Source organism: Mytilus galloprovincialis, chromosome 7, assembly GCF_965363235.1.
Source record: "Mytilus galloprovincialis chromosome 7, xbMytGall1.hap1.1, whole genome shotgun sequence".
Lineage (NCBI taxonomy): Eukaryota > Metazoa > Mollusca > Bivalvia > Mytilida > Mytilidae > Mytilus > Mytilus galloprovincialis.
Window position 1 is genome coordinate 91,222,386 of NC_134844.1, and position 12,599 is coordinate 91,234,984.

General features: G+C 32.7%; 1 long non-coding RNA gene across 1 annotated transcript; it reads right to left on the minus strand.

Moving 5' to 3' along the window:
• Window positions 1–1,743: 1,743 nt before the first annotated feature.
• Window positions 1,744–11,821, minus strand: LOC143082051 (uncharacterized). Its single transcript, XR_012980240.1, has 3 exons — window positions 11,640–11,821; window positions 3,519–4,073; window positions 1,744–1,854 (listed from the first exon to the last, which is right to left on the minus strand). It is a non-coding gene; the product is annotated as an uncharacterized LOC143082051 (long non-coding RNA).
• Between the last annotated feature and the right edge of the window lie 778 nt (window positions 11,822–12,599).

Below are 12,599 nucleotides of genomic sequence, written 5' to 3' on the forward strand. Positions count from 1 at the left end.
AATATACGACGAAAATTTTTTCAAAATTTGCGGTCGTATAAAAAAAAGATTGAACAACAAGAATGTCACCATTATTATTTCTTCAAGTAAAATTTTCACACAGTTCAAGAAACAATGTCAATTTGCTCACCGTTTAGTATTAAAATAAATACAACAGTAGTATACTGGTGTTAAAAGTCATAAATCAATTTAGAGAAACAAATCCGGGTTACAAATTAAAACACATAAACCATAACAGAAAAAAAAAAAAAACAGGAACACCAAGGTGCAACAAAAACAATTGCCAACATACATAGAAACGAACTATTTGATAACAACTGCCATATTTCGGACTTGGTACAGGACATTTTAAGAAAAAAAAAATGGTGGGTTGAACCTGGTTTCATGGCATGCCAAATCTCCGCTTTATGACAATCTTAAGAATATCGCTAAAACGGTGAAATACAGCACAGACACATGCTAGAACATTCATAACAGATAAACACACAAACAAATAATATAATAGTCGACACAACATACAAACCACAGAACTACAACGAACATATTCTCCATCAAAGAAAAAGATGCACCACAGGATATAACACATTATTCAACCGAAACCATAACAAAAACATAAAAAAAAACATGAATGTTAGATGTAGGAAATACAGGGACATGTCGTACAGCAATGTAAAGTAAATTCACTCTCGGTATAACAGTCATATTCGGGATTAGGTCACTTTCGGTACTTTGCAGACAGACTAAAATACATTCAGTTTTAAGAAAACTGTGTTCACTCATTAAATGTATTAATAAAAGGTTGGCGAGTTGTCTCATTGGCACTCATACCACATCTTCTTATATATAGTCCCTTCATGTAAACCTATATTAACAGATTGATGTATTCATGTTTAAAGTGACCGTTTATCATACAAGTATTTCTTCATAATTTTGTTCTTCATTTTACATTAGCGTACTAGTGCTTCTGTTTACTCTCAACTATTGCATTTGTATTTATATTGTACTTCCTTCGTACATTTGTTTTTAGAGAATAAAGCCTCGCTCTCTCCCTCTTCCTCTCTCTCTCTTTGATATAGTGTTTCCTTTAAATTATTGTTTGAATCAGATTGGTTTTATATAATACCAAGTATGATTTCCTGTCATTATACAAAATATTTGTATCCTTGTTGACCTGTTCTTTGAGGACTGCTCATAAAAAGATAAGAGATTTTGCATTCTTTTAGTTTCCACATATGATTTGAACTGCTCCTATAGTAAATTAAGTTACATGAAGTTACCTTGATTTTAGAACTATTGACACAAACTCATTAGATAAAATTGAGAATGGAAATGGGAAATGTGTCAAAGAGACAAAAACCCCGACCATAGAGCAGACAAGCAGAGTTCATTTGGTTAAATTATGATTTATGACATAAAAAAGATATAAATCATCAGATAAGCCAAATTATAACTTTACAACAATCGTTTTTTAATTAATTTAACTACAGATATAAAAGATTATCATCAAATAACGTATTACAATTTAAAATTGATAACCTCTATGAATACGTATTTTGTTTAAAGGATCAATCAGCTGACCTTACTTAAGATGTGCTGTCTAATTACCCGTGATAACTCATCAAAAATATTTGTTATTATTGTATTGTGTTATAGCAGATCAATTGTTTACTCCTTCAAATTTATAAAACTTTTCCGCTACAAATAAAATGATTTGTTAAGAATACCTTTGTTCCAAAAGATCACTTACCTTTGGTACTTTGTCTTTATGGGTAGCAACAAACAGTATCTTTGGAATTCCCGCATATACTGCTTTACAATAGGTAAGGATACAGTTGACCCAGTGTTGTAAAAATACTGAAAACAAACGAAATAATCATATTTTTGTGACTTGCACTTGCTAAACATATCTGAGGGTTATTTATAACTATCAATTAAAAATTCAAGCTACACGTTGACCATGTTTTGTTTATTGCTGGTTTGCCATATCGATGACATTTTAAGTCTTGAGTAGCTTAATGATGGCAAAATTTGTTTAGCTTTAAACATCATTGTAGCCTTCTTTTGTGTTTAACATTGACAAATTATTGATCAGTGCCGATTTTCAAAATTGTCCGAGACTTTGTTTTACTTATGTTGAGAATGTGGACTAATGATGAGCTATAACACCACTGTCCTAGGATAAGGGAGGGGTTAGAGCTCACAAACATGTTAAACCCCGTCACATTCTACTGTACACTCAGAAATTATTGTGTCCATTTATTATTGCGATTAAAAATAAATGGGGAATGTGTCCATGGGATGCAGATGATGCCCCCACTTACATATATAAAGTTAATCAAAGTGCATGTAAGCACTGAAGAGGCACATTTAAACATTGCATTGTATAAAGCATTGATTTCAGTTGATTCAACTATAATCATGGACAAAGGACGATAAACTCCAATTTAAAAAATTACTTTAGGTATTGATATTTTTAGAAAAAAAATATAAAGGGCATAACTCTAGAACAGTAAAAGTGATGGCACCAAAATTCAAACTTGATCTGTGTATTGTGGTAATAAGCATTGTGTATAAGTTTCATAACATTTGGTTAAGACAAACTTAAATTAGCAAACAGAAACCAAATATTTCGCAATGCTTCCATTTGTAAAGGGCATAACTCTAGAACAGAACAAGTTAAGCCACCAAAATTCATTCTTGATCTGTGTTTTGTGGTAATAAGCATTGTTAGAAAGGTGCATTTTATTTGGTTGAGGCAAGCTAAAGTTAGAGAACGAAAACCAATTTTGGGACGTACAGACAGACAAGGGTAAAACTTAATGCCCCTTCCGCTACGTCAGGGGCATAAAAAATAATAAAAATGTGAGATTCATTTTTACTTTTTCAGGAAAATTTGCAAAGAAATATAGGATCAATTATCAGAATGTGAGTTTTTATTATTGCGATATGCACCCAGTCGCATCATTTGCATACATAAAATTAATAATTTCTGATTTTACAGAATAATGTATATGTGCTTGTCCCAAGTCAGGAAACTGTAGTTCAGTGGTTGTCGTTGGTTCATGTCTGTCATACTTAAATTGTTTTGTATAGGCTGTTGGTTTTCTCAATTGAATGAATTTCTATTTTTATATGTTGTGGCCTTTTATAGATGACGGTATGGATTTTCTCATTGTTGAAGGCAATATGTTTGCCTATTTTTGCATACATCGCTTAAATCTAACTTGGTGGATAGGTGTCTCATTTACAATCATAACACATCTCCTTATTTTTATATTGAACAAAAATCTATTCTTACAATGACACTTGACTTTTTTCAACATTGCTATTGGATGTATTCATGCATTTATATTTGCTTCTACTAGCTTTAACGATTAAAATGGTACCTCTATAATGAACAAAGCACCGGGAGTATTACTGTTTTTGGATGTTCTGAAAATAAATAATGCGATGCTAAAAGAGCAAATCATACATCATACATCATGTGGGATTTGCAGTTTTGAATAGGTCAATTTTACCTGCTGGAGTTGGTGCCATATGCTGCCCTGGAAAACACAGCACATCAAGGACCTGTTCATGCAATCCTTTGCTGCCATCAAATACAACAAGAAACAAAGCTCTGTAGGTCATGAAGGTCTGGTGTGTAGTATAATATACATACTGTCCACCAAAGTCCCAGAATATGAGTCGTCCAACCTTCATCTTATATTTGCCTCTTTTAAGGACTTTTTCCATTTGAATTCTGATTTCATCTTTGGTCATCTTAGCTTTCATTTTCTGTTTCAGCTGCTGTCGTGATAGAGACACAATTGGGGACATCTGAGGTGATGAAGGTAGGGCTGTTGGAGGTTGGTTGGAGAGATTACCTGATGTGTTTAATGGGAGAGGCAATGACATAGCTTGTGACTGCTGTAGGAGAACACCTGGATTAACCATTTCATCATCTTTACTTCTAGAAGGACTTGTATCTGATGCTTGTTGTTGGTCTAACTTTTCATTTAGATTAGGTTCCTCTTCTTTAATCGAGGTCATTAAAACCTTATTGTATACAACATCCATGGCATTGTAAGTTTCTGTGTGAACAAAAAAACACACCAATTTATAGAATCATAAAAAGATAAAATTAATATAAATGCTAATTTTTATAAGAAGTGCATCTTTCGCTTTGTACATAAGAGGGTAATAAAATTCTATACATATAAATATACCTACCACAGATGTACTTGACTGTTACAATTTACCTCCACATAAATCCAGATGTATAATAACCTATGTGCCATACACTTTGTCACTTTCACTGAGTTAAAATTAAAGTTAAAAACAAGAGTACAAATGCTAAAATGTTTCTGCTGCTTTACTCACCCTGATTGATTTAATGTTGACAGTCTTGAAAATAAGGCTAACACTTTGTATAAAATTTCAATTTAAACAGTACAGGCAATGCCAAAATGTCCAACAAATCTATGGCTTGCATGCATATTTCTTAAATTGCATGTACATAACTTATACATATTTCTAAAACAACAAGAGTGCACACGCTGAAATGCCTCGCCTTCTATACTAATCATTGATATTATGTTGATAGTCCTAAGTATAAATCTAAGCTTTATTACAACTGTCACATAAACTTAACATTAACCAAGATAACTAAACAAAGACCAATGAACCTTGAAAATGAGGTCACGGTCAGATGAACCATGGCAGACAGACATGTACAGCTAACAATGCTTCTATACAACATATATAGATGACCCATTACTTATAGTTTAAGAAAAATAGACCAAAACACAAAAACTTAACACTGTGCAATGAACCGTGAAAATGAGGTCACGGTCAAATAAAACCTGTGCGACTGACATAAAGATCATAAAATATTTCCATACACCAAATATAGTTGACCTATTGCATATAGTATGAGAAAAACAGACCAAAACGCAAAAATTTAACTATAACCACTGAACCATGAAAATGAGGTCAAGGTCAGATGACACCTGCCAGTTGGACATGTACACCTTACAGTCCTTCCATAAAGCGAATATACTAGCCCTATTGCTTATAGTATCTGAGATATGGACTTGACCACCAAAACTTAACCTTGTTCACTGATCTATGAAATGAGGTCGAGGTCAAGTGAAAACTGTCTGACAGACATGAGGACCTTGCAATGTACGCACATATCAAATATAGTTATCCTATTACTTATAATAAGAGAGAACTCAACATTATAAAAAAATTGAACTTTTAATTCAAATGGTCACTGAACCATGAAAATGAGGTCAAGGACATTGGACCTGTGACTGACGGAAACTTCGTAACATGAAGCATCTATATAAAAAGTATGAAGCATCCAGGTCTTCCACCTTCTAAAATATAAAGCTTTTAAGAAGTGAGCTAACGCCGCCGCCGTAGCCGCCGGATCACTATCCCTATGTCGAGCTTTCTGCAACAAAAGTTGTAGGCTCTACAAAAATCTATTGCGCAATACTGTGTTCTTCAAACTTGTCAATAATTTGAAATCGGAAAAATTGGAAAAAAATAAATACATGAAATATGAACCCCTTAAAAAAATTGAAAATTAACACCCCCTTCCCCTTTGAGCAATTACCCCCAAACTCAATCCCAGCCTTCTCTTTGAAGTATAGAACCTTGTAGTACAATTTTAGAGAGATCCATACACTTAAATACAAGTGATTGTTTGGAAAATAGAAACATGTTTGTTTTTGGCCCCTTTTTGCACCTAATTCCTGCATGTTTTGGGCAATTACCCCCAAACTCAATCCCAGCCTTCCCTTTGAGATACTGTTTATCTACAAAGTTTCAAAATGCAAACCAGATGCTCCGCAGGGCACAGCTTTATATGACCGCAGAGGTTGAACCCTGAACGGTTGGGGCAAGTATTGACACAACATTCAAGCTGGATTCAGCTCTAAATTTGGATTGTGATTAAATAGTTGACACAGCATAGGTTTTGGACACAGAATGAATGTGGTCTAATGAACTTAAAATAATTTGTTTGCCTTTGAACAATCACTATGCTGTTGAATATTAATCCTCTCAAAAAAATGTTTGAAGAAATTTTCTTTTTATTTATGGTCTGAAATGAGAAAAATTTACCCCCCCCCCCCCCACCATTTTTTTTTCACATCCCCCTTTCCATTTTTTCAAAACTGATCTCAATTCAAATTTCTAATGGAGTTTGCAACAATAACTACTCATTTAAATGTAACAAAAAGTGCTTGTTATCACTGAATGGTAAAGATTGTTTTAATTTATCAGTTGGTAATAAAAGTGAATATACATTGTATATTGTATAAAACAATGATTTAAGTTGATTCAACTACTATTCTGGACTGTGCAATTGAAGATTTCTTGCTATTGTGCAATACTGTGCAATTGAAAATTTCTTGCTATTGCGCAATACTGTGCAATTGAAAATTTCTTGCTATTGCACAATACTTAATATAATAATTTTGGATCCTGATTTGAACCAACTTGAAAACTGGAATCATAATCAAAAATCTAAGTACATGATGAAATTCAGCATATCAAAAAAGCCAAAGAATTCAATTTTTGTTAAAATCAAACTTAAGTTTAATTTTGGACCCTTTGGTATTTAATGTAGACAATTTGAAAACGGGACTAAAAATTAAGAATCTACATACACAGTTAGATTTGGCATATGGACCATAATTTGCTATTGGGCTCCGTTTCCTATAACTATAGAAAAGTGATAAAATGTGAATTACTGTAAGAAAAGTTGTAACTACATCTAAAGATGCCATTATTTTTATCAACATACAAGTGTATGCTACTCTTCCCTAGAATTTTTTTTTAAAATATACGAATTTCAAAGATTCTACAACCGTATTTTTGTGTCGTTTCTCGCGTTACTTTTTGCTTCCGAAGAGCATAACGCGGACTGATTTATAGATAATCGTCACCGGCAATTTCGTAACTTTTGCTTTCAAATAACAAAGAACATCGACCAATAAGAATAGTGAGAAGAAAATGCCGAGAACTATAAGTATTTATGTAGCAGATGTAAGAACAGTGGCGTGATTTTTGTGTCCGATTTCGTAACGCAATTTTTAGATGACGTAATCTGCTTTGTTGTAATAGAATTCTTAAAAACAATATGCAAATATGAACTCTCGCGAGATGTTCAAACAGGTAAATCTGAGATGATTTACATTCTTGTTTTGATCTTCGTAATAATTAAGTAAGAAAATTACGTTATCGTTATGCGTTACATTTCACACGAAACAGAAGTCCAGTTATTTATTAAAATTGTTTTTGTCCTTAAGTTCTAATCATTTCCGGTCATACGTGAAACATGTGACTAACATGTGATAACGCCATTACGGCTGGATGTACGAAATACTAGGTCTAAACATTGTTTTTGTTTCCAACGGGATGTTAGCAAACATAATCTGTAGACTTGTTTCGGCTTGTTTAAAAGAGGAAAATACAATTGTCAAAGAGATTGCTCCGGTGGTCTGTTATTTTTCCTATGTGCATAATGTTACATACGATCCTGTGTGAAAATAAATGCCCAATGACTAGAACACACTTCGTTTCCCGATAATGACCTGAAGAGTCCTTGGAAAAATCAATCGAAATTACGTCTCTTATCATTGTACCAATGCTCGTTGGATTGATTTAACTTCAGCAGTAAATATTACTGGATATTTTAGGTGAATAAATATAATTTAATAAAAAATACATGTTAATATACCGTTACACTTGGAATGTACAAAGTTGGAATCTTTGTCACAGTTTTTAATTAATATTTTTTATTCATGTTCTGCAAACACTTATCAGAAACGCAATAAACTTGTCAAAGGAGAAGTAAACTTTTACCTTGCATGACTTGAAAGGAAGTACTTTATTGATTTTAGCCCACTAAAGAAGGTTAAAATGTGGAAACCATGTAGATGGTGTACAGGTCACAAGTATCACATTGTGCCTATTTTAATGATTTTAATTCCAAGTTAAAAGTTTTTTTCTTTACTGGATTTAAAGAATGTTACATTGCCAATGATTTGGAATAAATTGTATATAACTGGAATATCAAAACCAAATATAAATACATTTTTTTGGCTTAAACATCAAGATACAAAGATTATGGTATCCTGTATCAATGAAGAAAATATGGAAAATTCTGAATAAATTGTACTAATTGATTTCAAAACAAGCACATATTTAGGAGTTTGATAATACTGTTACATTTAAGATGGATTTTAAGAAAAAGTAGACTGTTCAGATTATTTTAAGCCGATTTTGCAATAAAATAAAACTAAAAAAATGCTTTCGGTTTCTTATGGTTTCCTGTCAGGTTTAAAAAAAACTTTAATATAACATTGAAAATAGATTTTAAATATTAACATGAAGCAAGTAACACTAGTAATGGTGTTTATTTATGCCTTTTGAATTATATTGTGCAAAATAAAGAAAATAAAGATTGGTTTCCTGTTTGGTTTCATGTCACGTAAACGGTGAATCAAAATGTATTAATTTTTTCTCGAAAAACTCAATTGTTCCATTCATACTATTCTAACACCAACACAACCCACAAAATAAAAGTTAAAATTTTAGAACTTATAAAAAAGGATACAAAAAGAAACCAAAGGCCAAATACCAAATTATGCATGTTATGGTCCATATCAAAGAACTCCAATTAATCAATTTTTGATGAAATCAAACAAATTTTAATTTGGGACCCCGATTTGGACCAACTTGAAAACTGTGCCAATAATCAAAAATCTAAGTACATTTTTAGATTCAGCATATCAAACAACCACAAGGATTCAATTTTTGTTAAAATCAAACTAAGTTTAATTTTGGACCCTTTGGACCTTAATGTAGACCAATTGGAAAACCGGACCAAAAATTAAGACTCTACATATACAGTTAGATCCGGCATATCAAAGAACCCCAATTATTCAATTTTTGATGAAATCAAACAAAGTTCAATTTTGGACCCTTTGGGCCCCTTATTCCTAAACTGTTGAGAACAAAACTCCCAAAATCAAACCCAACCTTCCTTTTATGGTCATAAACCTTGTGTTTAAATTTCAAAGATTTCTATTTACTTATACTAAAGTTATGGTGCGAAAACCAAGAATAATGCTTACTTGGGCCCCTTTTTGGCCCCTAATTCCTAAACTGTTGGGACCTCAACTCCCAAAATCAATCCCAACCGTTCTTTTGTGGTCATAAACCTTGTGTCAAAATTTCATAGATTTCTATTTACTTAAACTAAAGTTATAGTGAAAAAACCAAGAAAATGCTTATTTGGGCCCTTTTTGGCCCCTAATTCCTAAAATGTTGGGACCAAAACTCCCAAAATCAATCCCAACCTTCCTTTTGTGGTTATAACCCTTGTGTTAAAATTTCATAGATTTCTGTTCACTTTTACCAAAGTTAGAGTGCGAAAACTAAAAGTATTCGGACGACAACGACGACGACGACGCCAACGTGATAGCAATATACGACGAAAAATAAAAAAAATTGCGGTAGTATAAAAAGGGTAACAAGAGTGCACACCCTGAAATGTCTCGCCTTCTTTACTGACCATTGATTTTATGTTAATAGTCATAACTATAAAGTATACAACAAGTATCACATAGACTTAACATGATCCAAGAAAATGAGGGCAAGGTCAGATAAACCATACGGGAAATACATGTACACCTTTCAATCATTCGATACACTAAACATAGTTGACCTATTGCTTATAGTTTCGAAGAAACAGTCTTAACCAGGAAAACTAAACATTAACCAATGAATCATGAAAATGAGGTCAAGGTCCGATGTTAACCAGACGTGTACAGTTTAAAAACTCATCTCCTTATTATCATCATAAACCGATAAGATGTTACTTTGCCACAGGTTGGTCAAACCAGTGTTCACAAATCATTTAGAAAATTGCCATTCATTTTTCTTTTGGCTGCAATGACATGCTACATTTTCATTTTTTGAAATCTAGAACTTTTGAAAAAAAATGCATATCAAAAAGTAAGACAGAAGTAAGTTTGCCAATATCACCTAACGTAGCGTTCCTGTATACTGCACGTAGTTTTAAAATTCCAATACCAAATTTTCCTGAACCAAGTAAGTAGTATAAATTTTGTGTATATGAGGCCTTTAGCTGGTAGTGTTTTGAACTGGCTGGTAGACTGCAGGTGTCATAAGCCAAAGATTATGTGCTTCTCCGCAAAAGCATGCGGTATTGAGGGATAATTGCATAGACCTGTTTTTTTGGGGGGTAAAACAAATAATCAATTTAGTGAAATGTGTTGCTCGAGTTCCGTTAGTCTATTGTGATAACACATTCTTATTCAATTGTTAACGTTTTTACGCTGCTATTTCCTCTTTTTTAATGCAAACTCGGTTGGCACATTGATAGATAAAACATAACAAATATCAAAACAAGTAAAATAAAATATCATAAATAGAAAACATTGGCCCCAAGGATTTATGTTAAGGTCCGGAGATCATGGAATTATGATATGAAAGAATTTTTTAGAAATCCTCTTTCAGCTAACAAATACAACAACAAAAAATTCCAGTTAGAGGACAGTGGTTGTTTTAAAGTGCTGTTTCGTGCCCATGATTTGATAAAGTATATACATCTGTAAATTAAAATGTTAGATGTGACTGTCAAGTATTTAGTCTTTACTTGAACATTGTTATGTTCAAACACAGTCTAAGAAATAACTAATTATTACCAAAATTTTGCTGTAAGAAAATATTTCACATATATTCGAAATAAAATCCATACAATACTTGTAAATGAAAATATTTCATGTTAAAAAAAAGAATTTCTAACAGTGACAAAATGTAGTAATACGCTAATACGCAAAACAGATAGCGTGCAGATGAACTCCGACACCTTCAAAGCATACTATATATGGGTTTTACTTGTTTTTGACATGCCGTTGTTAACATTGCAGTCCTCTTTAACAGTTTGTTTACGGGTAAACATTGCGTCATTGGCAGTTGTACAAGAACAACATGTCAATATTTGTTTTCTTCTTTTTGTTTTATGCTTTATTCTTATATCATGTTCATTTCTGTCCTTATATTTAAAATTTTATGTGAAAAATGAACAAACAACTCTATATTTCTGACCGTATTTCCTTCTTTACAAGGAAAGTTTTGCATCGCTTGTTGACATAAGGAAAGGGTTCTTTTAGACACAGTCGTTTCAAGGTCGACAAAACTATTTTTGAGAAGACCCCTCAAAGGGATCGTTTCCAAGGCGCTCGATGTTAGAAAAATGGTTTAAACTGCGCACTGTTAAAGGGCAGAGTCACCTTAAATCTTTTAAAATAGATTGAGAATGTGTCCATGGGACTCACATGCTGCCCTGTTTGCATATAATGTTATAAAGGGACATAACTCAAGAACGTTCAAAGGGACGCCACCAAAATTCAAAAAATTGTTGTTAGTTTTGTGGTAATGATCATAGTATATTAGTTTCAAACAAGAATGTGTCCATAGACTATGGACAATGTACACGGATGCCCTACTCGCACTATCATTTTTTATGTTTAGTGGAACGGACGTTCAGACGGACAAGGGTAACACTTTATTCCCCTCTAATGTGACAGGGGCATAAACAAACATGCTCTTACCTGGATTTAAAAGAATCCATTCTCTTGTTTGGATGTCAAGACCACAGTGACCTTCTAGAAGAGAGATACCATCTGTAGGATGTCTCCCTTCGGGAATGATGTCCCCAACTAATAGCTTCACCAGAGTACTTTTCCCGACGGCGAACTGGCCAGTCACCATACAGCGCATGTCATATGATTCGTAGGTAGTCTCTAGATTTAAAAGAAAAATTGGTAGTTTTTTTTTCCCTTCTTCAATCCACTGACTTCTTGACCAAACAGCATGAACATATTGTTCCTGAATTTTTTTTTGTCTATACATTATAAGTTATGCTTTTTTATGATCAATCTCTTCCAGATTTTCAACTGTAAGTGCATTTTCTTCTAATTGTTTTTTAATTTTAAAATAATTTCATTTTCAATTTTTATACCCCCCGTTTTTTTATAAGAGGCATATGAAATTGTTTTACCGCATATTTCTATGAGTAAAGTTTGGAAAAATAACTGGTAATCAACAGTAAATTCAATTTCAGATTTGTCAATATTTCATCTCTATATATCTCGGCGGCATATTGTTCTTTTAATGTACTTTTTTTTTATATCTTTAACATAGTCAGTATCATGAAGAAGGGAATTGTTAAATTTCAAAAGACCTCTGCCTTTTAACATCACTATTAAGGTGAAAAATATTATCAGAAATCAGAAAATAGTCTAAACGAGATTCTTTTCCTCCAAGTAAATCTTTTCACATTGAGGTATAATTCTCTAAATGGATCAACTAGATTAAAGTCTTCCATTAGCTGTAATACTTTTTCTCTAGACTTTGGGTTGTTGATATTAACATAATTATGAGTGTCAAGATTAAAAGTTTGAATGAGGTTAAAATCATCACAAAGAATACAAGATTGGTTATCAAATTCCTCAATAATTTCTGCCACCTTTTGATAAAAGCAAGGAGTGTCTACATTTTGCCCATATTAA